We start from the raw sequence: 12,735 nt of genomic DNA, 5'->3' as shown, positions 1-12,735 counted from the left end.
GCCATTTAACCAATTGTAAGGATTTCTTTCAGGAAATGTGTCCAGAGGAAGGTATTCTTAAAACTGCAAACGCAGGGACTGCTAAGATCCAAGCAAAAGGTATTGGATTCTTAAAATGCAAAGTGTCTAATGAAGTTAAAGAAATTCCTGTAAGTGATGTCTTGTATATTCCCCAAGCAGTTTGCAATATGCTTAGTGTATCTACATTAGATAAGAAGGGATTTGTGATTCATTTTGAAAACAGTAAGTGCACAATCTCTAAAAATGATGAAGTGTATGCTGAAGCTTTTATGCATAATGATGTTTATAAACTGAGCATTTCAGGTGAAGCCTCACATCTGGCGCAAGTAAGGAAGAATGATGGTAAATGTAGTCTGGAAATCTGGCACCGCCGCCTGGGACATCGTGATTTTAAGGTGATCCAGGATCTTCACAGTAAGCAACTAGCCACTGGCATTCAGATAAGTGCAGATGCTGGTAAAATGGAGAAATGCATAGACTGTGTTACTCAAAAAGGTGTGAGACCCTCATTTCCTGCATACACAGGAAATAGGAGTAATAAAGTGCTGGACTTAATACACAGTGACTTATGTGGACCGTTTAATATCCCATCATTGGGAAATAACAGATTTGTGCTAATATTCTTGGATGATTTCTCTAGATATTGTGTGGCCTATTTGCTGAAAGAGAAAAGTCAAGTCACAGACATGCTGAAGAAATACGTAGCCATGGTGAGCAACAAATTTGAAAGAAAACCAAAGGTTCTTCAGACCGACAATGGTGGTGAGTTCACTTCGCAAAGCATGCGCACATTTCTAGAACAAGAAGGCATTCAACATATCACAACAGTAGCTTATACACCAGAGCAAAATTCTGTTGCAGAGAGAAAATTTAGGTCACTTGTGGAAATGACCAGATGTATGCTGTCAGATAGCAATCTCCCTAAAAGACTATGGGGGGAAGCCATTCTCACAGCAGTGTACCTACAAAACAGAATGCCAACTAAAGGCGCTGAGCGCACACCACATGAGACATGGCATGGTAGGAAGCCAAACCTGTCACACATAAGAACATTTGGAAGTACAGCATATGCTCATGTACCAAAGCAAAGAAGGCATAAGCTGGATTCCACAACAGAAAGGGGCATTTTAGTTGGCTATGCTCCAGGACACAAAGGATATAGAATTTTGAATCTGAAAACTGGCATTGTTGGCATAAGACATGTTACATATTTTGATGAAAACAAAAGGGTTGATAAAGGCTGGATTATCCCAGATGAGCCTTATCATCCAGAATATGAAACTAGAACCATAATAGACATGCCAGTGTATATAAATGCCATACCAAGGCAGATGTCTGAAAGCAACTCACCTGTATCTAACGAGGAACAGGCAGAGGAAGCAGACACAGAAAGGATCATTGAAGAAGACAGTACAGTTGGAGAAGGGGAATCAATTGGAGAAGGACTCTCAGATTTAGAGGATGCGGAAAGGTCAGACCAACCTGTTGTCAGACGCTCATCCAGGGAAAACAAAGGTGTTCCACCCCCAAGACTGTCTTACCTAACAAAGTCAGCAGAAGCTCAAGAGCCCTTAACATGGGATGAGATTGAGAAAATGCCAGCAGAAGAAGCTGCTGAATGGCATAAAGCTGCACAAGAAGAAATTGATGCATTGGATAAAAATAATACTTGGATTCTTACAAAATTACCTCCTGGCAAGAAAGCTATAGGATGCAAATGGGTATTCAAGTTAAAAAGGAATGCACAAGGAAAAGTGGAAAGGTATAAAGCAAGATTAGTGGCAAAGGGATATCTTCAAAAATATGGAGAAGATTTTGATGAAGTGTTTGCACCTGTAGTGAAACACACGACAATCAGAACACTTCTGAGCATTGCAGTCTCAAAAGGCATGCAAGTCAAACACATTGATGTGAAAACAGCGTTTCTTCACGGAGATATAACTGAAGACTTGTACATGGAACAACCAACAGGTTTCATAAATACAAAACAAAGACAGCTAGTGTGTAAATTAAACAAAGGTCTTTATGGATTAAAGCAAAGTGCAAAATGTTGGAATGAAAAATTGCATGAAATATTGACAAATTTAGGATTTAAGCAAGGTGAAGCAGATAAATGCTTGTACACTAGGTGCACAAATGGACAATATGCATACATTTTAGCTTTTGTTGATGATCTGCTCATTGCAAGCAAAAGTGAGCAAGAGTACAAGGACATTGTAAAGTGTTTAAACCACAATGTTGAGATAAAAGAACTTGGTAATGTGTCATACTATCTTGGTATAGAAATTGAGAAACAAAATGATGGTTCTTATCTTCTAAGCCAGAAGCAGAAAATAAATGAGCTTATTGAAAGTTTAGGTATGCAAGATGCCCAAGTTGTAAGCACTCCCATGATCACTGATTTTCTGAAGGATGAAACAGTAAGAGAACCTTTACCAGATAACATCCAATATAGATCAGCCATAGGTAAGCTTTTATATCTAGCTACCACATACAGGGCTGATATAGCAAATGCAGTAGGAATTTTGAGCAGAAGGGTCAGCTCACCTACCAAATCAGATTGGACTGCAGTTAAAAGGATGGTAAGGTATTTAAAGGGTACCATTGATTGTAAATTAAAGATTTCAGCCAATAGTAATCCAAAACTAATATGTTACTGTGATTCAGATTGGGCAGGGGATCATTCTGATTATAAATCCACAAGTGGATATGTGTTTATGTATGGAAATGTACACATTTCATGGGCCAGTCATAAACAAAGTATTGTGAGTCTGTCTTCTACAGAAGCTGAATATGTGGCCGTATCGGAAGCGTGCAGAGAACTGATGTGGATTGAAAAACTTTTGCTGGATTTTGGAATAGCTGAAAAGAGACCAATCCAGATTATGGAAGATAATCAGAGCTGCATCCGACTGTCACAGAATGACAAGGTTCAGTCACGCACCAAGCACATCGCAACGAAATACCACAACGTGCGAGAGTTGGCAAAAGAAGGGGTCATCAGTCTACACTATTGTCACACCAGTGAGATGACAGCTGACATCATGACCAAACCGTTACCCAGAGAACATTTTGTGAATCTGCGTATAAAGCTTGGACTTTGTATGAATAAATAATTGCATGACAGTTATGCATGAGAAGGGGTTTGTTGGAATGTAATTGTATTTTACATGCATTGCCTGTCACCTATTATTTCTCTGTGATTACTCTGTGACCTCTGATGTGAATTACTTAGAGAGGTCACACAGCTATGCAACTTCCTGTGGGGGTTAGATGCAGCACATGCAGCACATGGAGCACATGGAGCTCATGATCTCTCCTAACCTGAGAGGATCTATGGTGGTGTGAGCATCCATTACCATCTAAGCACATGGAAGGAGCTGATAAGACAAATGTATAGTAATATGTATATATAAGCCTGTCTGATTATAATCTAACTACAAACTGTGAGTAAACAGATGTTTTGTTACTTCAACTTTAAAGTGACTCAGCAGTGAATTATTCAGGGGTGAATGAGAGAGAGATGAAGAAAGAAATTAACATTTCTAAAGCTGAAGCTGTGTGTACTAAAATCTGCTAATTATTTACTACAAATAATCCAACAGCGATTTCTTAATATATTTGTCCATGCGCACTTTGTAGTATTGGTTGATGGTGGTAATCGCCGCTTTGCTGCAAATTAAGCAATTTTGGGGGAGCGAGTCTCGGAGCTGAAGCAAGTCACGTCTTGCTCAGCTCATAGCGTCACGTGGTCTCCCCATATCACAGATTTAAACAGAGTTAGGAAAAAAACCTTCACAACGTAAATTTGAGTCCACAATAAGAGATCCAAGGATGGAAAACATCAAGAAGAATAATGAAAAATAACTTTTCTAAATGAGAAAAATTCAAGGAAAGAGGCAATTAAAAATTTTAATCGAAATGCAGCCCTATAAAATAATTGATCCCTGTCTTTCCTTGGCATTTCTGGGACCTAGACCATAGAAGTCCGCCTGACACTGTCCTCACGTTCCAATTACTGGAGTTGCCGTCAAAGCCCTTTCTACCCATCCTAAACCAGACTGCCATATATAAGACACAGACCGTATAAGTCGGCCAGGAACTGGCCTTAGTTTTTCACAGCCAGAGTCACCATCTAAGCAACACTCAACACGTCAACACACATGCAGCCATGCAAGTTTTGTTTTTTCACTTTATTTTTATGTTTAAACAATTTTTATTGAAGAATAACAAAGGATATACACCAACATAACAAATCTTTTGTATGAACTGACAACCATTGCTTCAGTCACCCCTATAACCCCTCGCCCTCTAGAACCCTCTTCCCCCTCATCCCCTTAAAGGCACCCACGGGCTTGTGCTCTTATGACCCTCCGAGCCCAAATCAAGTAATGAAACACCCTAGTGAATCCCCCCCTCCTCATCCCAACACTAAGCAGACACGCTAAGATTGAGAAAAAAAATCATGTTTCACATGTTAAGGATCAAACCTTGTCCTCTTGGGTGCAGGGATTGGAGATATGGTTCCCAAACCAGTAAGAATTGCTTCCTTCTCTTAAGGGATCCTTTCACATATCTGGCCTCCCATGTCACCAAGTGTTGTTGGTTTCTCCAGACCCAAAAATTCGGGGGCTCAGGAGTCAACCACTATTGTAAAACACTTTTGTGCGGAGGAGGTGACGTCACCGTCAGAGATGGCTGCTTGAAGTTTGAGCTCAGTCGGGGCAGCAGTGAAAACAGTGATTTTCCCCCAGCGAAACCGCGATCGCGAATTTAGGCGGTCTGAGTCCGGGGATCGATGGCGACCCGAAAGCGCCTGGAGAAATTTAAATACAGCGCTGATCAGCGGGACGGAGCGGCAACATCGAGCCGCACCCCTCGCAAGGCGCGAGACAAAATGGCGGACGCGGACTCGGATACGGAGGGGCTGATGGAACAGCAGGAGAGCGATACTGAACTCACGAAGCAGGAGGTAACGCGCTGGTTTAAAGCGCTCAAAGCTGAAATGGCGGCAGTGAGGAAAACAATCAAGGATGCAGTGGTGGACATTCAGAAAGAGGTGAGGGAAATTGGCACCAGGGTGGAACAAGCTGAGGAAGCACTGGAGCACGTGGAGGGAGACATCTTGGAATTGAAAACAGAGATTGGCTCCCTGCGTGCAGAGAAAGATAAAATGCAGTTGGATCTTGAGGACTTAGAAAATAGATCCAGAAGAAATAATTTAAGATTCAAAGGGGTCCTAGAAACGGATCAAAATATGGACTGCACTAAGGTGGTGAAAGCAATTTGTGCCTTTATCCTGGCATCTGAAGGAGATGAACACATGCTTGGAGATGGGACTGAGATACAATTTGATAGGGTACACAGAAGCCTGGGACCCCGAAGAGATAAACAGCCCAGGGATATAGTGGCATGCTTTAAGGATTATAAGACTAAAGATCTGGTCTGGCGTAAGGCACGATTGATGGGTGAAATTCCCTGGGACAATCAAACAGTGCTAGTATTTCAAGACCTAGCCCTGGGCACGCTGCAACGAAGACGAGAGTTTCGAGATCTGACCAAGTTTCTACAGCAGGCCAATTACAGGTACAGATGGGTCTTCCCGTTTGGACTGCAGCTTACAGTAGAGGGCCACACGAGGAGGGTGACCTCGCTGGTTGAAGCATGGAAAGTGCTGAAGGAGCTTGGCTGTAACAATTTGCCATCTGATGGAGATACAGGGAAACCAGGGAAGGCAGCAACCGAGAAGAGAGGATCGTCGTGGCAAAAGGCGGGCTCTCGCAAAGGACCGGGCTCACATAGGCCGGAAATGGACAGAGTACCCTGATGGAAAGTATGAGACACTACTGGTTTCAGTTCACCACAGTTATAGGTGGTTGAGTAGCCCGGGAGGGTTACCGGACAGGGTTTGCAATAGTTGTCTTCTGTTATGAGTTCAGAGAATGGATGTTTTCTACACTGTTATAATGTAATGAGTTTGGAGAAGGTGGAGCGGAGGGAGAGGGAATACGAGTTTGGGGGGAGGGGGGAAAAACAGAGGGGGAGAGGGGGGAGTCAGCTCTGGCGAGGGGTTATTTCCTTACAGTATTAGGCTGGCGGCAAATGGTACCGCTCAGCAACAGGGGGGCGGGAGGGGGGTACAGGGAGGGAAAGGGTTGAGGGTGGGAACTTGGAATGTGAATGGGTTAAATTCGCAGAGGAAGAGAAATATGGTATATCGGGAGTTACAGAGGAGTAGATGGGATATAGTCTTGCTGCAGGAGACACACATTAGACGCCGAGAGGCACATTTATTACAGCAGAGGGCCTACAGTGAATGTATTGCACACTTTGACAAAAGAGGGGGAAAGGTGGGCGGTTTGGCCATTTATATTCGGAAAGGGACTCCATTTGTAACTGATGACATTTATAGAGATGAATTGGGGCGCTGTTTAGCGGTCAGAGGGCTCTTATATGGGAAATCTGTGACAATTGTGAATGTCTATGCACCTAATTCTGGTCAGGGAGAGTTTTTTGAGCATATAAGGGAGGAACTTTTTCAATTTCAAAGAGGTGGGATGATTATGGGAGGAGATTTTAATTTGTGGAATACATCTATGGATCATTCTAAGGGACACATTACAGTACACAAGCCTTATACTCGGAGTTTGAGGGCACTGGCCTCGAGATTGGATCTCCTGGAGGTCTGGAGACTTAAACATCCGACCCAGAAGGCATATACATTCTTTTCTCACTCGCAGAACTCATATACACGTATTGATATGATTTGGTGTAGCCAGGTTTTATGGGAACACGTTGTGGATGCAGATGTGGGGTCTATCTCAGTCTCTGATCATGCCCCGGTAGAACTTGACTTGAAGGGGTTGGGAGAAGAGGATAAACAGAGATTTTGGAGGCTTAATGAGGGCATCTTGGGCGATAAACAGATATGTGAGGATATACGCAAGGTAATTCAAGATTACTGTAGTATGAATGACATAGGGGAGGTATCGGAGGGCACACTCTGGGATGCTTTAAAGGCGGTGGTACGGGGTCACCTAATTAAATGGGGTGCCAGGAAAAACGGGAACGGGAGGCAAAAGAACTGGAAGCCAGGGAGAGGTTGGCCTACTGGGAGCGTAAACATCAGGAAGGGGGGTTGGGAGAGGAGTTGCGCGAGGTATGTAAATGGAGGGTGGCCTTGGATCAAATACAGGTTGAGCGGGTGGAGTTCCTGAGGAAACGTCTCCAGCATAAGTTTTTTGAATTTGGTAATAAGTCAGGGAGGATGCTGGCTAACTGTTTGAGACACCGTCAACGGGACTCGCTGATTACCAAAATTAAAGGGCAGGGGGATCAGATCCTTTACAAGGACAGAGAGATTAGAGAGCAATTTTTGAAATTTTATAGTACACTATATACTAGCACTATAGGAGTGGAGGAAGGTGAAATTAGAAAGGAACTGTGCTCTCTTAAGTTGCCCAAGTTATCTCGTGAGGATTGTGAACAGCTAGAGGCCCCCTTTCATTTGGAGGAAATTAGGCAGGTCATAAAAGGACTTAAAGGAGGGAAGGCCCCAGGGGTGGATGGCTACTCTGCAAAGTTTTATAAAATCTTTGCTGGGGAGGTAGGGCCGTTGTTGGTAAGGGTGGGAAATGCTTGTTTCCAGGGCAGTTCCCTCCCTTCTAGTATGCATGAAGCTGGTATATCACTCATACTCAAACCAGGCAAAGACCCCTCTGCGTGTGGGTCTTATAGACCAATTTCCTTAATTAATTTGGATGTTAAGATTCTCTCTAAGGTCCTTGCGAACAGATTAGGGGAGATATTGCCCAAATTAATCCACCCAGATGAATCAGGGTTTGTAGCGGGGAGACAAGTAGCCGATAATATACGCCGTACACTGCATATGATTTGGGAGGCTCAACAGGAGGGTCGACATATGGCCTTGCTAAGCACAGATGCTGAAAAAGCTTTTGACAGGGTGGAGTGGCCCTATTTATGGGAGGTTTTGAGGCATCTTGGTGTGGGAGAGGGGTTGATAGGATGGTTGCAAAGGTTATATGAAGGACCCTCGGCAAGGATCAAGGTAAATGGGGGGTATTCTAATGCATTTAAGATACGGAGAAGTACGAGGCAAGGATGCCCACTATCTCCCTTGTTGTTTGCGATATCGATTGAACCGCTGGCGCAGAGGATAAGGGAGATGGGCGACATAAAAGGGATGGTGGTAGCGGGCAGGGAACACAAGCTGGCATTATTTGCTGACGATATTCTGTTTTTTGTCACGAGTCCCCTGACGACTTTACCAAACTTGGTGAAAGAGCTTAATCAATTTGGTAGAATTTCAGGGTTTAAGATAAACTATGACAAGTCTGAAGTTCTGGGGGTGACTATCCCACAGGGTCGACTGGAAGAAATGCTACAGGGGTTCTCATTTCGACTAAAGAAGGGCAATATCAAATATTTAGGGGTTCAGATACCCTCTGAGTTGAATCAGCTATATTCACTAAATTATGGCCCGTTGTTTCAACAAGTACATAGGGACATGGCGGGCTGGCAGGGTAAGTGGCTATCCTGGTGGGGGAGAATAGCAACAGTACGAATGAATATCTTACCCAGGATTTTGTTCCTGTTTCAGACTTTGCCTGTGCAGGTACCTAAAAAGGAAATAAATAAGCTTCAGGGGGAGATTATGAAATTTATATGGGGGTGTAAAGCTCCGAGAATACATAGGAAATTGATGTGGAAGTCGGTGGACCTGGGAGGGAGGGGGGTGCCCAATTTGGAATGGTACTTTTGGGCTGCACAGGTAAAGTTTGTGGTGGCATGGAGTCAGGAGCCTCAATCGGTGGTGGCTAGTTTAGACCAAGAGATGGTGCAGGGTTATAAGTTGAAGTCGGTTATATGGGCTTCACTAGAACCGAGGGTATATGGCCAAATGACAACGAATCCATTTGTGAACCATCTGTTGACCTTGTGGGCCTCTTTCAGAACCAGGTTCTGGATAAAGAGGAAAACTTCCACAATGGCAGGTATAGGTTGGGAACCGGCTTTTCAAGTGGGAATGGGCCACCAGGTTGCAGGGTGGTGGGAAGAGGAGGGGTTGATTTGTTTTAGGGATCTTCTGGATGATGGGGAGTTAAGACCCTTAGAGGAGATCCGGGAACAGTGTGGGGGAGGTGCGGGAGATACTTATTTTTATATACAAGTCAAGCATTATATGAGCCAACAAGGGTGGTTGAAAAGGGACCCAGAAGAATACGAGGAACTTGAAAATTTGTGGGGATCATTGGGGAAAATGAGAAGAGTTATATCTATGTTGTACAAATTGATCAGAGGTAGATCTTTTGAGAAATGTGCTTATATGATAAAATGGGAACAGGATCTGCAAAGGGAATTTACAGTAAATGAGTGGAAGGCTATAGTAATAGAAGTCAAAAAAGCCTCGAATTGTGTGTTGTTAAAAGAAAATGCTTTTAAGATATTGTCGCGGTGGTATTACACCCCGCATCGACTACATGCTATGTTCTCCTCGGCATCCTCACTGTGTTGGAGGTGTGGAGATGAGGAGGGGACTTTTTTGCATATTTGGTGGTCGTGCCGGACTTTACAAACATTCTGGAAGACAGTAACGACAAAAATTTCAGAAAGTACGAATAAGCCGTTTCAATGTACGCCGCATTGGTGTCTTTTGGGTCTCGGTAACAGAAGAGGAACTAAATGGCAGAGGCGCCTAAAGAGGATTTGTTTAACAGCGGCTAAGAGTGTCATTGCAATGCACTGGAAGAAACAGGTGGCTCCCTCAGAGCTGGACTGGACTCTGAAACTTTCCCTGGTCGGGGAATTGGAGCAACTAACGGACAAAAGAATGGGAAGGTACAGCCCATCTTCTGAACTGTGGTCTCGATTTAAGCGATTAACCCAATAAGGACAGTTGACATAGAGCTGGGAGGGGGAGGAGGGGGGGGAAATGTGGGAGAAAAATGAAGAAGTTTACATTGTTGTATTGTAATGATGCTCAATAAAATATTCAAACATTAAAAAAAAAAAAAAAAAAAACACTTTTGTGCATCACTAAAATCATTTTACGGAATAACAAATTGTTACCCTTGTGCCCGCCTCGGTATGCCCCCGTTTTATCTAATAAAAACTGTTCTACTGTACCAGCCATCCCTCTCCCCAGGAGTGAGACAATGTATCTTTTGACAGTTACCCAAAAACCTTGCATCTTGGGGCAACTCCAAAATGAATGATAAAAAGAGTTAGCATATCACCCGCACTTAGGACATATTGAAGTCTGTATCCTTCCCATACGATATAACTGTAATTCGACAAAGTAAATCGGGTGTAACACACTAAGGTAAAATTATGTATCATACCTGATAATTTTCTTTCCATTAATCATAGCTGATCAATCCATAGACTGGTGGGTTGTGTCCATCTACCAGCAGGTGGAGATAGAGAGCAATCCTTTTGCCTCCCTATATGTGGTCATGTGCTGCCGGAAACTCCTCAGTATGTTGATATCAAAGCTCCATCCGCAGGACTCAGCACTTAGAGAATTACACCCACAAAGGGACACTCTGCCCAGCTCACCACCGCCGAAACGGGGGAGGGGAATTAACCCAGCTCATCCCCACACAAGCGGGGCAGGGGAATCCGTCCAGCTCATCCCCGCGGAGCGACACCACACCCGCCGATTCGGGGGGGATCTGGCTTATCCTGCAACCACAACCGCGGAGGAGCTGACTGACCCCAACACCGCCGAAGCGGGAGGGGTACAAAGCTGCCCTACAGCCGCACGAAGCGGGAGGGAGCGCCGGCAGAATTTAGGTATCAATCCAGCCCCGTAAAACGGAGGGGAGAGGAATGCAGCAGCTCACTGTAACACAAAATCGTCTCAACTTCTGAAGAATCCAATTGAAAAAACTTGAACACGAAGTCCTCCTGAACAGGAACTGAAGACTAAACTTGAACCTGAAATGCAACCAGAATATAAACAGTACAGATATCTGGGAGGGGCTATGGATTGATCAGCTATGATTAATGGTAAGAAAATTATCAGGTATGATACATAATTTTACCTTCCATATCATCATACTGATCAATCCATAGACTGGTGGGATGTACCGAAGCAGTACTCACCCAGGGCGGGACACAGAAATCCCTGACCGCAACACTGAAGCTCCAAACCGGGCCTCTGCCCGAGCAGCCACTTGTCAAGCGGTAATGTCTGGAGAAGGTATGAGCCGATGCCCAAGTTGCCGCCCTACAAATCTCTTCCAAGGAGACGGACTCGGCCTCTGCCATCGAGGCCGCATGTGATCTAGTGGAATGAGCCTTCAGCTAGATAGGCGGCACCTTCCCTGCGGCCACATAAGCCGCTGCAAAGGGTTCTTTGACCCATCGTACCACTGTAGGCTTGGCAGCCTGCAGACCCTTACGAGGTCCTGCGAACAGCACAAACAGATGATCCGTCTTCCGGAATCATTGGTCACTTCCAAGTATCTGATGATGACTCGTCTCACATCTAAATATTTGAGAGCAGAGTACTCCTCTGGGTAGTCCTCCCTACAAAAGGAGGGTAGACAGAGCTGCTGATTCACATGGAATCGAGGACCAATCTTGGGCAGGAAGGAAGGCACTGTGCGAATAGACACTCCTGCCTCAGTGAACTGCAGAAAGGGCTCTCGACATGATAGCGCCTGGAGCTCGGAAACTCTTCTGGCTGAAGCGATAGCCACCAAAAGACTGCTTTCAAAGTCAATTCTTTCAGAGATGCCCTCGACAAGGGTTCACAAGGCAGCTTCTGCAAGGCTCTTAGCACCAGATTGAGATTCCACGCAGGTACCACTGCGCGCAGAGGAGGGCGCAGGTGAATAACTCTCTTGAGAAAGCACACCACATCTGGCTGCAATGCCATGGAAACACCAGTCAGGTGACCCTTGAAGCAAGCAAGAGCCGCTACCTGGACCTTAAGGGAACTGAGCGACAGGCCTTTTTCCAGACCTTCTTGCAGGTACGCCAACACTGATGAAATTGGAGCAGTGAAGGGAGAAAGTGAGCCTGCCTCACCCCACAATGCAAAGGTACGCCAAACCCTGGCGTAATCAGTAGAAGTAGAGCGCTTCCTCGCTCTGAGCATAGTGGCGATGACCTTATCTGAGAAGCTCTGCTTGCGCCGACGCTGCCGCTCAATAACCAGGCCGTAAGACCAAAGGAGGAGGGATCCTCCATCACTACGGGACCCTGATGCAACAGGCCCCGCTCCGCTGGCATCTGCAGAGGTCCGTCCACTGAGAGCTTGATCAAGTCCGCATACCAGGGACGTCTGGGCCAATCCGGACTCACCAGGATTATCCGGCCCGGATGCTTTGCCACCCGGCCCAGCACCCTGCCCAACATGGGCCAAGGCGGGAACACAAAGAGGAGCTCCTGTGTCAGCCACTGTGGGAGAATAGCATTTACTCCCAGAGATCGAGGGACCCGTCCTCTGCTGAAAAAGCGCAGCACTTGGCAATTGGCTGAAGACGCCATCAAATCTAGGCTCAGCTGGCCCCAGCGCTTCGTGATGTCCAAGAACGCCTGAGCAATATTCATGACTCCCGCAATGTGGGCCGCCAACAGCTGTTCCAGGTTTGCTTCCGCCCACAGGCATAGCTTCATGGCCTCCTTGGCTAGAGGAGCGCTCCTGGTACCTCCCCGGTGATTGACATAGGCCACAGCCGTGGC

At 45.3% G+C, this 12,735-nt stretch overlaps 1 protein-coding gene across 1 annotated transcript in view; it reads right to left on the bottom strand.

The window, feature by feature from the left end:
- Nucleotides 1–12,735, bottom strand: part of RC3H2 (ring finger and CCCH-type domains 2) — a 221,735-nt gene that overhangs the window by 124,257 nt on the left and 84,743 nt on the right. The gene's annotated exons all lie outside the window — the stretch shown is intronic.

Source organism: Microcaecilia unicolor, chromosome 6 (assembly GCF_901765095.1).
Source record: "Microcaecilia unicolor chromosome 6, aMicUni1.1, whole genome shotgun sequence".
NCBI lineage: Eukaryota > Metazoa > Chordata > Amphibia > Gymnophiona > Siphonopidae > Microcaecilia > Microcaecilia unicolor.
Note: the sequence above shows the minus strand (reverse complement) of the source record. Positions and strands in the feature narration are given on the sequence as shown.